The sequence below is a fragment of the Manis pentadactyla genome, chromosome 2, assembly GCF_030020395.1.
Source record: "Manis pentadactyla isolate mManPen7 chromosome 2, mManPen7.hap1, whole genome shotgun sequence".
Classification (NCBI taxonomy): domain Eukaryota; kingdom Metazoa; phylum Chordata; class Mammalia; order Pholidota; family Manidae; genus Manis; species Manis pentadactyla.
The window spans coordinates 43,412,728-43,428,317 of NC_080020.1; positions in this window are offsets into that span (position 1 = coordinate 43,412,728).

Consider the following 15,590-nt stretch of genomic DNA (forward strand, 5'->3'; position numbering starts at 1 on the left):
AACAGATGAGAAACTCACTGAAGAGGTTCAACGACATATTTGAGCAGGTAGAAGAATCTGAACTTGGAGATTGGCCAATGGAGATTATTCAGGCTGAAGAGCAGAAAGAGAAAATAAGGATGAACAGAGCCCAAGAGTCCCTTGGGACACTATCAAGCATACTAACATATGCATAATAGGAATCCCAGAAAAAGAGAAAAGAAAGGGCCAAAAAAAGTATATTTCAAAAAATTATGCCAAAAACTTCCAAATTTCATGAAATACAGTGGTGTATAAGTGAGTCAAAGGTGACCTCTGTGTATTGGCTCCTAGGTTGTTTATTGCTGTAGGCTGAGACTCATTAGCTCAAAAACCCACCAGTGTCAAAAGTTTACACATCCAATTATTCTGTAAAATAGTCCAAACAAGCAGATTCATGGCCATTTAGAGCTTGCCTGCTTTGCATACTCTGCACAATTGTTAGCTGCCTGATAATAGAGTGCCTTGCAGTTATAAGGTCCTAAGCTGCTGCTGCTGCTCAGAATTCTCTGATCTAGAAACTCCACAATGTTGCTCACTGACATCTCCTAGGCATGTAAGTCTTCCTAGGAATTCCCTTGCACTCTCCTTCTTGATGGTGGCCCCCTCCCTGTAGCCTCTGGAAGGTCTTATGCCTCACTTAGACAACTCTGTCCAACTGCTGCCCAATAAAGCTTACAGCATGTTACTGCCTCTCATGGTCATATAATTTTCCTTGATCAGCCCCCAAATCCCTTGAGCCCCCTAAAGACATGAATTTACACATTGAGAAGGATATAACATAGTGGTAAAAGTGTCAATCCATCAAGAAGATGGAACAATTATAAACATACACCTGACGGAACCCAAGAATATTTGAAGCAAAAAACAAAAAAATTGCAGGGAGAAATAGAAAATTCAAAAATAATAGTTGGATACTTCAACATCTTTTCAATAATGGCAAAAACAACTAAATAGAAATAAGGAAACAGAAGAATAACACTATAAACTAGACCTAACATATATGTGCATCATATATATAAAAAAGTCCACCACCAACAGCAGAATACACATTCTTAAGTGCACATGGGACATTTTACAGAACAGACCATACATATGTTAGGCCACAAATCAAGTTTCAATAAATTTAGAAAATTGAACTCAGACCAAGCATCTTCTCTCACCACAATGGAATGAAATTAAAAGTCAGTAAGAGAAAGGAATCTAGAAAATTTTCAAATATGTAGAAATAAATAAACCAACACACTCTTAAATAGCCAGTGAATCAAAGCAAAAATCACTTGGGAAATTTAAAAATAATTCAAGACAAGTGAAAATGAAAGCATAACAAAAATGGAGTGTAGGAAAATCAGCACTAGAGGTAAATGTATAGCCATAAATGCCATCATTAGAAAGAGAAAGATTTCAAACCAAAATCCTAACTTTTTCTTTGAAGAACTGGAGAAAGAAAAAAAGCTAGCAGAAGAAAAGAAAGATTATAGCAGAGATAAATGAAATAGAAAATACAAAAACAAAAGAGAATCAATGAAACCAAAAGTTCATTCTTTGAAATGATCAGCAAAATTGGCAAATTTTTAGCTATAGTGATGAAAGAAAAATGAGAGTAGACTCAGGTTATTAAAATAATAAAGGGAATTGGAGGTGATACTGCTCACTTTACAGAAATAAGGTTTATAAGAGAATATTATTGACAATTGTATGCCAACAAATTAGACACACTAGACAAAATTGTCAAATTTCTAGAAACAAGCTACTAAAATTAACTCAAGAAGAAATTTAAAAATCAGAACAGAGCTATAACAAAGAGAAAATGAGTGAATAATCAAATTCAAATCAAATAGACCAGATGGCTTCATTAATAAACTTTAATATTTGGAGGAATTAACATTAATCTTTCTCAAACTCTAAAAAAAATAGAAGAGATAGTTTCCTAACTCTTTTTGTGAGGTATTACCCTGATGTCAAAGCCAGACAAAAAAGTTATGAGAAGAAACTACAGATCAATATCCCTTATGAATATGGGCGTAAAGCTGCAATAAAATACTAGCAAACCCAAACCAGCACCATATAAAAAGGATTGTACAGCATGACCAGTTGAGATTTGTCCCAGGAATGCAAGAGTAGATCAACATGAAAATCAATGTAATATTACTATATTAGTTTCCAAGAACTGCCATAATGGATTATCACAAACCGAATGGCTTAAAACAATTGAAATTTACTGTCTCAAAGTTCTGAAAGCTGAAAGTCCAAAGTCGAAGTGTCAGCAGGGCCATGCTCCTGAAGGTGCGAAGGAAGAAAATTTCCTTTCCACTTCCTTAATTTCTGGTAGCTCCTGGTAATCCTTGCCATTTTTTTCCCTTGCAGATGCATCACTTGAGTCTCTGTTCTGTTTTCAAATCCCTCATTTCTCTGTCTCTGTATCCTCTCCTATTATAAGAACACTAGTCATTGCATTTAGGGCCCACCCTAATCCAGTACAATCTCATCTTGATCCTTAACTAATTACATCTACAAAGATCCTATTTCCAAGTGAGATCACATTCTGAGGTTCCAGGTAGACGTGAATTTTTGTGGGCTACTATTCAACCCACTATATACACCATATAAAGAAAATGTAAGGAAAAAAACACATGATCATCTCAATTGTTGCAGAATAAAGCATGTGGAAAATATCCAACATTGTTTCATGATAAAAACACTCAACAAACAAGGAATAGAAGGGAATTTCCTCAATAAAGGGCATTATGAAAAACTCACACCTAATATCGTACTTAGTGGTGAAAGACTGAAAGCTTTTCCCCAAAGTCAGAAACAAGATGTCTTCTCTTGCCACTTTTATTCAACATTGTGCTGGAAGTTACAGCCATGGCAGTTAGACAAAAAAGAAACAAAAGGCATCCAAATTTGAAAGAAAGAAGTGAAGATAACTACATTCACAAATGACATAATATTTTTATATGTAGAAAATATTAAATAATTGTCCCCAAAATTATTAGAACTATTTAATGATTTCAGTGGAGTTTCAGGATACTGATCTAGCTGATACCCATCTAGTTCAGGATACTGGTCTACAGGCAAAAATCAGATTTTTGTATTTCTATACACTAGCAAGGAACAATGCTAAAATACAATTAAGAAAACAACTCCAGTTAAATAGCACCAAAAATAATGAAATACTTAGGAATAAATTTAACTAAGGAACTGCAGCTTGCACACACTAAAAATTACAAAACATTTTTAAAAGAAATTAGGGAAGTCCTAAATAAGTGGAAAGACATCCCATGTGCATGTGTTGAAACACTTAATATTGTTACAATGACAATACTCGCCAAAGCATCTACAGATTCAATGCAATCCCTATCAAAATCCCAATAGCCTTTTTTGCAGAAAAGTGGATTCTAGAATTTATATGGAATTTCAGGGAGTTCAAGAGTCAAAACAAAACAGTTGAAGGATTTACACATCCAAGTTTAAAAACTTACTACAGAGCTACAGAAATAAAACCGTGTGGTGCTGGCCTGAAGGTAGACATTTAGATCAATGGAATACAAGTTGAGAGTTCAGAAATAAACTTGCGTATTTATGGTCAACTGATCTTCAACAAGAGAGCCAAGACGATTCAATGAGGAAAAGGTAGTCACGTCCATAAATGATGTTGGGACAACTTGATAACTACAAGGAAAAGAATGATGTTGGATCCTTACATTACATAATATGTAAAAGCTCAAAATGGAACAAACATATGTGTTAAATGATAAAACTCTTACTAGAAAATGGGTAAATCTTTATGACCTTGGATTTGTCCATAATTTTCTTAGATACGACATCAAAAGCATGCAAGAAGAAAAAAAAATGGACAAAATTGGACTTCATCAAAAGTAAAAACATTTGTATATCAAAGAACACTATCAAGCAAAAAAAAAAAAATCCCATAGAATGAGAGAAAAAGGCATCTTCCAAATGGCAAAAATATTTGCAAATCCTGTATAAGCTAGGCATTTAATATCCAGAATATATAAATAACTCTTACAACTCAACAAAAAGACAACCCAATTTTGTTTAAATGGGCAGAAAACTTGAATTGGTTTTTCTCCAAAGAAGATATACGGGTGACCAATGAACATGAGAAGATGCTCAACATTAATCCTTAGGGAAATTCAAATAAAACCTGCAATAGAAACACAAACCCATACGTTGTAATTGCAAGAAAGTCAGTGCCAAACTTCAAATTATTTGTAGGTAGAAAAATAAACAAACTCCTACTGTGTAACTCTCAGGGCTCCCGCTGCATATCTCTACACTGTGTACAGGCCATCCAGGAATAACTACATTGAGGAGAGAAGAAAGAAGCTAGTGGAAGACTTATGACTGAACAGGACTTATTAACAGAAAGAGAAAGTCTACCCTAAAATGTGAAAATACTAAAATATAGTCCTTCTTTATCAGAGCATTTAATAGAAGTAAGGGATGTAAATTATATGCATTATGACATGGTAATCTTTGAAAGGCTTTGCTTTCAGGGAGCAGTTAAAAAGGAAGGTCAAGGTTCCCTTTGTAGATTGGAATGTGAAGGGAAAAGGAAGGCAAAACCATGGATACTAGAGTAATTTTTAGGTCTGATACCACGGCTACAGCAAACAGTAAATACATCCTAACTCCTAACCAGATAAACAAAACCTCACACTAAAGGCCTACCATCCTCAGTTCCTTTAATCAGATACACCATGTTTGGCTTTCAATTAAAAAAAAATTCAAGGCATACTAAGAGACAGACACAGAGTGAACAGACAAAGTAAGCATCAGCACCAAACTCAGCTAAGACATGGGTTTGGAATTATCATACCTGGATTTAAAATAATTACAGTTAACGGCTCTAATGGAGAAAGTGGATAGAAATTAAGAATTTCTCATTCAGATGGGTAATGTCAACAGAGAGATGGAAACTCAAAGAATCAAAAGGAAATGCTGAAAAGCACAGAGAAAAAATAATGAGAAACAACAACAAATAGAACAGAATGTCCAAGAATTCTGGGACAATTACAAAATGTATGCAATGACTGTAATGAGATGACTAGAATGAGGATAAAAGGAGAAAAGGAACAGAACAAATATTTTAATATTAATATTTAATGTACTTAATATTCGTATTTTAATAATGACTGAGAATTTTCTAAAAGTAATGACAAATGCCAAACTGGAATACCAAGCAGAATAAACTCCCCAAAATCTAGGTTTATAAAAATGAAATTGAAAGAAATTAAAAATCTTGAAAGGAACCAGAGGGGGAAAAAAACTTTACCTATAAAGAAATAAAGATATGAGTAATATTAGACTTCCTTTCAAAAGTCTGCAAGCAAGAAGAGAGTGGAGTAAAATATTTAAAGTATTGAAAGGGAAAAAACAAACCCACCTATAATTCTCTACTCAACGAAGCTTTTCTCTGAAAGTGAACATGAAATATTTTCTCAAAAACAAACAAACAAAAGTTGAAAGAATTTGTTACTAGTAGACCTGCCTTGGAAGAAATGTTGAAAGAAGCTCTTCAAAGAGAAGAAAAACCATATAGAAAGAAACCTTGGATTGACATAAAGGAAGAGTATTTAGACAAGGAGTTAATGAAGGTAAAATAAATCTTTTATTTTCCTAATTTTTAATTGATCTAGCAAAACAGTGTTCAAAATAATAGTAGGAACAATATATTGGATGATTATAGATTATGGCTAAGTAAAATGAATGACAGCAATGAACTAAGGAATGGGAGGGAGGAATTGAAAATAGTCTCTCATAGGGTGTCTGTACTATCTACGAATTAGTATAATGTTTGAAAGTGGACTTAGATCAACTGTAAATGTATATTGTAAACTCTAAGTCAACCCGTAACATTTTTTTTAAAGTGTTATTAATAAGCAAAGAGAGGAGGTAAAATGGAATCATATAAAATGATCCATTGAAACCATAGAAGGCAGAGAAAAGCAGAAGACATAAAAAGAAAAAATAGACAAGTGTGACAAATAGAAAACATTTACAAATATGGTAGAAATTAGCCCAACTATCACACTAAATGTGAATGTTCTAAACCAATTAAAAGCCTGACAGAGTAAATAAAAATAAGACATAAATACAAGAAACCAACTTTAGAGGCATAGATAGACGGAAAGGGATGGAGAAAGATATACTGTGCTAACACTAATCAAAAGAAAGCTTTAGTAGCTCTATTAATTTCAGACAAAGTAGACTTTAGAATAAGCGAGTTACCAGAGATAGAGCCATTACATAATGATAAAGGGATCAGTTCCCCAAGAAGATACTACAATCCTTATTGTGTATGCATTAATCACCAAGTAAGTGAGACAAAAACTGAGAAAACCTCAATAGACAAATCTATTATCATGTTAGAGACATCAACATCCCTCCATCATTATTAGATAGCCAGCAGCTAAAAAAAATCAGTAAGGATATACTTGAACTGAACAGCACCATCAGTCAATCAGCTGGACCTAATTGACATTTATAGAACAATAGCAGAATGCATGCTTAAGCTCATATGAACAGTTATCGAAACAGACCATATTTTCAGTTATAAAATACACCTTAACAGATGTAAATAAATAGAAATCATATAAAGTATTCTTTCAGACTACAGTGGAATTAAGATAGAAGTCAGTTAACAGAAAAAGAACTGAAGATATTCCCAAATATTTGGAGATTAAACAATACACTTCTAAATAACAAGTCAAAGAAGAAGTTTCAAAAAATGTTAAATATTTTGAATTAAATGAAAATGAAAACAATTTAACTTATGAGATGCAGCAAAAGCAGTGGATAGAGGAAATTTTGTCATATTGAATGCATATATTAGAAGAAAATTTAAATAATCTAAGATATAGGAAACTAGAAAAAGAAGAGCAAGATAAATCCAAGGTAAACAGAAAGAAATAAATAATAGAACAACAATGAATGAAATTGAAAACAGGAAATCAATATCAAAAACCAATGAAAGCAAAAGCTAGATATTTGGAAAGAACAAATAGAGAAACTGGTAAAAACAAGAAACTGGTAAAAAAAAAAACACAAATTATGAATGCTGGAAATGAAGGAGGGGCCATTACTACTGATCCCATGGGCATTAAAATTTTGTAGAGAAATACTATGAACAAGTCTATGCACACAGATTTGATAAATGGTGAAATGGATTAATGCCTTGAAAGACACAATTTACCAAAGTCCACATATGGATAAATGGGTAATCTGAGTAGACCTAAATTTATTAAAAGAAAATGAATCAGTGATAAATAGCCTTCAAAAACAAAAGAAAAGTAAGTTCATATATTTTTATTGGTGAATTCTACAAAATATTGAAGGAAGAAATATACTATCTCTCTGACATATCCTCTAGGAAAAAGAATCAGTGGGAGCACTTCCTAACTCATTCTGTGAGGCCAACATCATCTCCAATATCAAAACCAGACAAAGAAGGGAATACTACAGACCAATATTTCTTATGAGCAGAAATACAAAAATACTCAACAAAATATGAGCAAATGAATCCAACAATATAAAAAAATAATTATAGAGTATGGCCAAATGAAATTTATTCCAGTATTGCAAGATTTGTTTGATATACAAAAATCAATTAATCCATCACATCAGTGGGCCAAAGAAGAAAAATCATATGATCATAACAGATGCAGGAAAGGAATTTGACAGAACCCAAATCCCATTAATAAATTATTTATCTCTTTTGTATATTAATAACTTATCAGATATATAACATGCAAATATATTTTTTCCCATTAAGTAGGTTGCCTTTTCATTTTGTTGATGATTTCCTTTACTGCGTAGAAGCTCACCTGGAACAACTTAGTTTGATGTAGTTCCCACTTGATTTTTGCTTTCGGTGTCAAATATAAAAAAATCATTGCTAAGACTGATGTCAAGGAGCTTACCCACTTTTTTTTCTTCTATGAGTTTAATGGTTTCTGATCTTACATTTAGGCCTCTATTCCATTTTGAATTTATTTTTTGTGTATGGTGTAAGACAGTGGTCTAGTTTCATTCTTTTGCATGAGGCTGTCCAGTTTTCCCAAAACCACTTATTGAAGAGACTGTCCTTTCCTCATTGTATATTCTTGGCCCCATTTTCATAAATTAATTGACTATATGTATGTGGGTTTACTTCTGGGCTCTTTATTCTGTCCACTGATCTATGAAATCAGGAGCATGATGCCTCCAGGTTTGTTCTTTCTCAAACTGTTTTGTCTATTTGTATTCTTTTGTGGTTCCATACAAATTTTAGGACTGTTTGTTCTATTTCTTTGAAAAAATTTTATAGGGATTTCATTGAATTGGTAGATTACTTTGGGTAGTATGGACATTTTACCAATATTAATTCTTTCAATTATTCAGCATGGAATATCTCCATTTATTTGTGTCTCCAATTTTTTTCATCAATATCTTATAGTTTTCAATGTACAGGTCTTTTACCTTCTTTGTCAAATTTATCCCTAGGCATTTTATTCTTTTTGATATAATTGTAAAGGGGATTGTTTTCTTAATTTCTCTTTCTGGTAGTTCATTATGTAGTACATAGAATTGCACCAGATGTTTATTGATTTTGTATCTTGAAGCTTTATGGAATTCAGTAATTAATTCTAACAGTTTTTTGGTGGAGTCTTTAAGGTTTTCTAAATGTAATATCATGTCATTTGCAAATAGAGACACTTCCTTTCCAATTTGGATTCATTTCATTTCTATTTCTTGTCTAATTGTGCTGGGTAGGACTTCCAGTTCTCTGTTGAGTAAAAGTGGTATGTGTGGGTATCCTTTTCTTGTTACTGAGCTTCAAGGAAAAGCTTTCAATTTTCACTGTTGTGTATGATGTTAGTTGTAGGCTTGTCATATATGGTCTTTATCATGTGGAAGTATGTTCTCTTTATCCAATTGAGACTTTTTATCATGAATGGCTGCTGAATTTTGTCAAATGCTTTTTATGCACTTAAGATTATTTGATTTTTATCCTACATGTTGTTAATGTTGTGTACATTGATTGCAGATATTGAACCATCCTTGCATCCCTGAAAATAAATCCCATTGGATCATAGTGTAATGTTCCTTTTACTATACCGTTGAATTTGGTTTGCTAATACTTTGTTGAGGATTTTTGCATGTATGTTCATCTGTGATATTGAGCTATAATTTTTACTTGTAGTGACCTGTCTAATTTTGTTATCAGTGTAATTCTGGCCTCATAAAATGAGTTTAGAAGTATTCCCTCTTCTTCTGTTTTTTGGAAGAGTTTGATAGGGATTGGCATTAATTCTTATTTAAATATTTGGTAGAATTCACCAGTGAAACCATCTGGTTATGAACTTTTCTTTCTTGGGAATTTTTCCATTGCTGATCCAATGTCCTCACTAGTTGTTGGTCTGTTCAGACTTTCTGTTTCTCATGATTTGATCTTGGTAGGCTGTATGTTTCAGGAACTTGTACACTTTGTCTAGATTTTCCAGTTTGTTGACATATAATTTTCATAAGTAGTCTCCTTGATCATTTGTATTTCTCTGGTATCATTTGTAATGTCTCCTCTTTCATTCCTCTTGCCTCTCGTTTCATTTATTTGACTCCTCTTCTTTTTTTGGTAAGAGTAGTGAACCATTTGCCTATTTTGTTTATCTTTTCAAATAAGCAGTTTAATTTTATTGATCTTTTCTGCTTTTTAGTCTTTATTTCATTTCTTTTTTCTACAGTGACCTTTTGTATTCCCTTCCTTCTTCTAACATTGGGTTTAGCTTGTTCTTTCTCTAGTTTCTTTAGGTGTAAAGTTAGGTTATTTAGTTGTGTGTGTGTGTTTGATGTAGGCATATATTACTAGAACTTCCCTCTTAAAACGGATTTTGCTGAATCCTATAAGTAGTATGTCATATTTCCATTTTGTTTGTTTTGAGATATTTTTTGTTTTCTCTTTTGATTTCTTCTTTGACCCATTACTTGTTCACTGACATATAATTTAATCTCCACATATTTGTGAATTTTTCAGTTTTCTTTTTATAAGTGATTTATTGTTCTGTACCACTATGATTGGAAAAGATTGTTATGAGTTCAATCTTCTTAAATTTATTATTAAGAATTGTTTTGTGATGTAACACAGAATCTTCCTGGAGAATGTGTACTTCTGAAGAATATGTATTCTTCTATTGCTTGATGGAATGTTATTTAAATGTCTGTCAAGTACATCTGGCCTAACATTGCAATTTAAGTCCAATGTTTTGCTATTGATTTTTTGTCTGGGTGATCTATCCATTTTTTTATAGTGGAATAATGAAATCCCTTACTATTATTGTATTTCTCCCTGTAGCAAATTTATATTTACTTTATAAATGTAGGTGCTCCTGTGTTGGATGCATACATATTTATAAATTTTATCCTTCTATTGGATTGACCCCTTTGTTATTATATAATGACCTTCATTGTTTCTTATTTCAGTCTTTGGCTTAAAGTCTATTTTATTGATATAAGTATACCTATTTCTGCTTTCTTTTGGTTTCCATTTGCATGGAATATCTTTTTCCATCCCTTCACTTTCAGTCTGTGTGTGTCCTTAAAGCTGAAGTGAGTTTCTTGTAGGCAGCATATAGGGGGTCTTGTTTTTATTTTATCCATTCAGCCACTCTGTCTTTTGATTGGATAGTGTAGTCCATTTACATTTAAAATAATTATTGATATGTATGGATTTACTATTCCCATTTGATTGTTGCCTGGCTGTTTTGTAATTCCTTTGTTCCACTTTGTTTTCTTCTTTTGTGATTTGATTTTTTTCTGTAGTGGTATTCTTAGATTCTTTTCCCTTTTGTGTATCTACTATAGGTTTCTGCTTTGTGATTGCCATAAGGCTTACATAAACATATTTATAGCAGTCTATTTTAAGCTGATAACTACTTAACTTCTAAGCATACTGATGCTCTACATTTTAACTGTCTCCTCCCCACATTTTATATTTTTGATGTCACAATTTACATTTTTTAGCCTTGTGTACCCATTATTATGACTTTAGGTTTTTAAAATAATTTTGATAATTTTGTCTTTTAACTTCATAGTAGAGTTATGTGTTTTACCCACTAACATTACAACATTAGAGTATTCTGAATTAAACTATATGTTTAACTTTACCAATGAGATTTATACCTTCACAAATTTTCCTGTTACTAATTAGCAACCTTTCATTTCAGCTTGAAGAAGTTCCCTTTAACATTTCTTATAATGCCAGTTTAGTGGTGATAAACCACTTCAGCTTTTTCTTATCTTGAAACCTCTTATCTACCCTTCATTCTGAAGGACAAATTTTCTGAGTAGAGCATTCTTGGTTGGCAATTTTTTTCTTCTAGCACTTTCAATGTATCATGTCATTCCCTTCTGGCCTGCAAAGTTTTCTGCTAAAAAATCTGATGGTACTACAGTACTTCCCCTGTGCATAACAAGTTGTTTTTACTCTTGCAACTTTGAAGAGTCTCTCCTTGTCTTTAACTTTGGACAATTTAATTTTAATATGTGTCTTGATGTGTGTGTCTCCATGTTTATGGTTTTGGAATCTTCTGTGCTTCCTGGATCAGGGGGTCTGTTTCTTTCCCCATGTTGGGGAGGTTTTCAGCTATTGTTTCTTTGAATAAGCTTTCTAACCCCTTATCACACTCTTCTCCTGAAACCCCTAAAGTGTGAACTTCGGTCTATGTGCCGGTGTCCTATGAGTCCCTTAAATGATTTTATTCTTTCTCATTATGCTTTTTCCTTTTGCTCCTCTGATTTTAGTGAATATCACTGCCATGTTTTTGAGTTCACTGATCATTTTTTTCCACTTCATCTAGTCTGCTGTTGAACCCCTCTCTAGAATTTTTGAGTTTAGTTAATGTATTCTCTAGCTCTGTAATTTGTTTGCTATATTCTTCCATCATCTGTCTCCCTGTTGAAGTTTTTCCTTGTTCATGAACTTCTCTCCCAACCTCAGTGAGCATCTTTATGACTGTTATTTTTGAACTCTTAATCAGGCAAATCACTTAGTCTGTTTCATTAAGACCTCTTTCTGGAGTTTTGTCTAACTCCTTGGTTTGGAACATATTCCTCCCTTTCTTCATTTTCCTTCACTCCATGTGTCAGTTTCTGTGTATTAGATTAAAAACCCACTTCTCCCAGTCTTAACAGAGTGTTCTTGTGTAGGAGATGAACCCTATCCATCAGCCCAGCCTGAATTCTTGCTTGTCTCTCAAACCTTTCTGAATGTCCAAACTGCCTTCTTTTTTCCTGTGGCTCCCAGCAGTTGAGGGTGTGCCAAGACCTGTCAGTGTCCCAAGGGGTACAATCACAGTCAGCATCTGGATGCAGGTTTATTGGAAGCCTGACCCTTGGGCAGCAGCTGGGATAGTATGTAGTTAGGGCCCTTCCATGGAGAAACAAGGAGATGAACTTTTTTGCCTACTCCCTTTGCAGTGGGACTGGGCATATAGCCACAGGCTAAGATGTTCCTGCACCCATTAATAACTACTTCTTTGTTTGCTGCAGTCCTGTGGGACTAGTGAATGCAAGCCCCTTTGACTTTCAGAGCCAGCCATTCCAGGGGACTTGCTCTTATGCTGCAGCCATAAAACCTGGGGCACCAGACCTGTGTGCAAGCTCCTTCCATGGAGTTACTGGTGACTTGGAGTGAGTTAGAGAGAGTACAGAGAAAGTGTACATAGGCTTCCCTGGTCTCTGGAGTGGAACACAATCAGCCTGTAGATGCATACTAAATAAGAAGCCTGACCCTAAGGAGCAGCTTTGAATGTATGCAAATACAAAGAATGAAGAAACCAGTCTTAACAGACTACATATAGTATGACTTCCAATATATGATAGTCTGAGAAAAGTAAAGGTATAGATATAACTAAAAGATCAGTGACTGCCAAGTTTTTAAGGGGAAAGTGGAGAGGGAAAGGGGATAGTTAGGCAGATCATGAGATTTTGGACAGTGAAACTATTCTATATGGTATTATACTGGTAGATGCATGACATGCTTTGTCAAAACCCATAGAACTGTATAACACAAAAAGAGTAATCTCTAATGTAAATTATAGATTTTACTTAATAATAATGTGTCAGTATTGGTTCATCAATTGTAACAAATATACCACACTAGTACAACATTTTAATAATAGGGAAAATTGTGCTGGTTGGGGAATATGGGTATATAACTCAAAAAATTGAAATCAATAAGCAATTTATTATTGAGTATCCTATTACAGATTGAAAAGTAAGTGGAAAAGAAGCAAAAGGGGACATGTGGGACCTGATAAGACAAAATAACCAGAATGAGAGTCCTTAGAACTCTACTCCCAACTCCCCTATCACTGACAACAAAAACTACTCATTAAAGCTTGTACTTCACTGCAGTGACAGAAGGGGGTACCCTTTGACTTGGAACCATATAAAATCACCCCTAATTTCCATGATATAAATAGGCAAAAACAGACTAAAGCTACAGAAAGCTATTATATGAAAGAAAGAGAAAATAAGACCACTTCATGAACTGATGAACCCTGTTGCTTCCTCTCAAAATGATATGAAGGAGAAGCAAACTATAACACAATACTTCAAACTGGAAAAATAGATCTAGAACACTCCAAATGATCAGACTTTTTAAAAAAATAAAATTGCTCAAACTCCAGCAAAAAAAAAATCAAATAATTTGCAGAGGCAAGACGATCAGTATAACATCAGACTTCCCCAAAACAACATCCAGCCACTTAAATGATACAGCCTTTAAAAATCCCTAACGAAAGAAAGTGTGAACGAAGGATTTTATTTGCATTAAAACTATTATATAAGCATCAGGGCTATAGTAAAAGTTTTGAACATGCTTATATTGCATTCCTGCTATAAAATACGTAACTTGGATCTAATCATGAGGAACCATCGTGAACCTCTAACTGAGGGGGCATTCTCTTCAATATGTGGTCTATATTCTTCAAAATGCTGAGATCATGAATGACAAGTAAAGGTGGAGGAACTGAACCTAATTAATTAAAGGAGACTAAAGAGATATTAACAAATGAGTGCAACTTGTAATACGGAATTTCTTTTGCATCAGAAAACGGTACTAGGACAGTGGCAAAATTTGAGTGAGGACTTCGATTATCTGATAGTGTGTTAATGTTAATTTCCTGAATTTGCTCTTTGCACTCCCCTTGTTTTCAAGAAATGTATAATGAAAGACTTAGGGGTAAAGGAGCATTATATCTGTTCCTTATTCTCAAATGATTCAGAAAATCATATGGAATACAGAGTTAATTAAAAATATTAATTATACCAGCTACAAATGAATAGAAATGAAATTTTAAAATTATACTATTTATAATAGTGTAAAACATATCATATGCCTCGAGACAAATGAACAAAAAGATGTATAAGACCTCTACCCTGCTGGACTATACCATAGTAAAGACATCACTTCTCTCCAAGTTGATCTAAAGATTCAACATAATTCCAGTAAAATTCCTAGCAAGCTGTTCTTTTTTTTTTTGGAACATGTCAAGCTGATTCCCCCTTATATGGAAATGCAAAAGGCCAAAAATATCCAAGGAAAGCTTGAAGAAAGGTGAAGGACTTACATTAACAAATAGAGAGATATGTTATAAGATGAAAATTAATTCAGTGTGATGTAAATCCAGACATAGAGAAATAGATCAAAGGAAGAGGATACAGAACCCATAAACAGAGACAAACACATATGCTCTGCTGATTTGTGGCCAAGAAATGACACTGTGAATGCAGAGGGGTTGGGAAAGGGGGGCAGTCTCTTTAAACAAATAATACTAGGTCAGTTTGTATAATGTATGGGAAAAAATAAAAATAAATAAAATAAATATTGATTACCATCTCCATGTAACAGAAATATCAATTCTAAATGTATTGCAGATATAAATGAGAGACAAGATAATTTTCCTTTAAAACCCAGTATTAAATCCAGAAATTTTGACCCATATCTAGCATTCCTTTTAGTAATGGAACTTCTTATAAAACCTGAGAAATACTTTATGTGGTAAAAGAGGATAAAGGAAAAATCAGTAAATAAACTATAAAAAGCACAAAGAATAATAATGCAAAAGGCAAAATTTAATGAAATTTAAAACCTAATAAAGTGATTTCTCCTAACTGAACAGATGGCCCTTTGAAACAATGTTTTTCCTATCTGGTTACAATGAATTCTTTACCATAAATAATGTGTTACTCACATTATCTCTAGATTCTGGTTGTGAAACCCTCTCATCTTTTTTTGGAATAACTTCATTTTGGTTCTATGTATTGGAAGTAAAGAGAAGAGAGTTGGCTGTTTTTACTGTGCAAACTAAACTATCCACTAAGTTGGGAAACAGGATACATTTGTGTTTAGACCATATATTAGTTACATTTTCAAATAATATATTCCATATGCTTTCAGGTGAAACACTGTAAATTTAAAGCAATTAGTTTAATTGCTAACCTGGGGGAAAATAATAATAGGAAAAATAGTATTTATTGCATATTTTCAAAAATTAACAATAGAA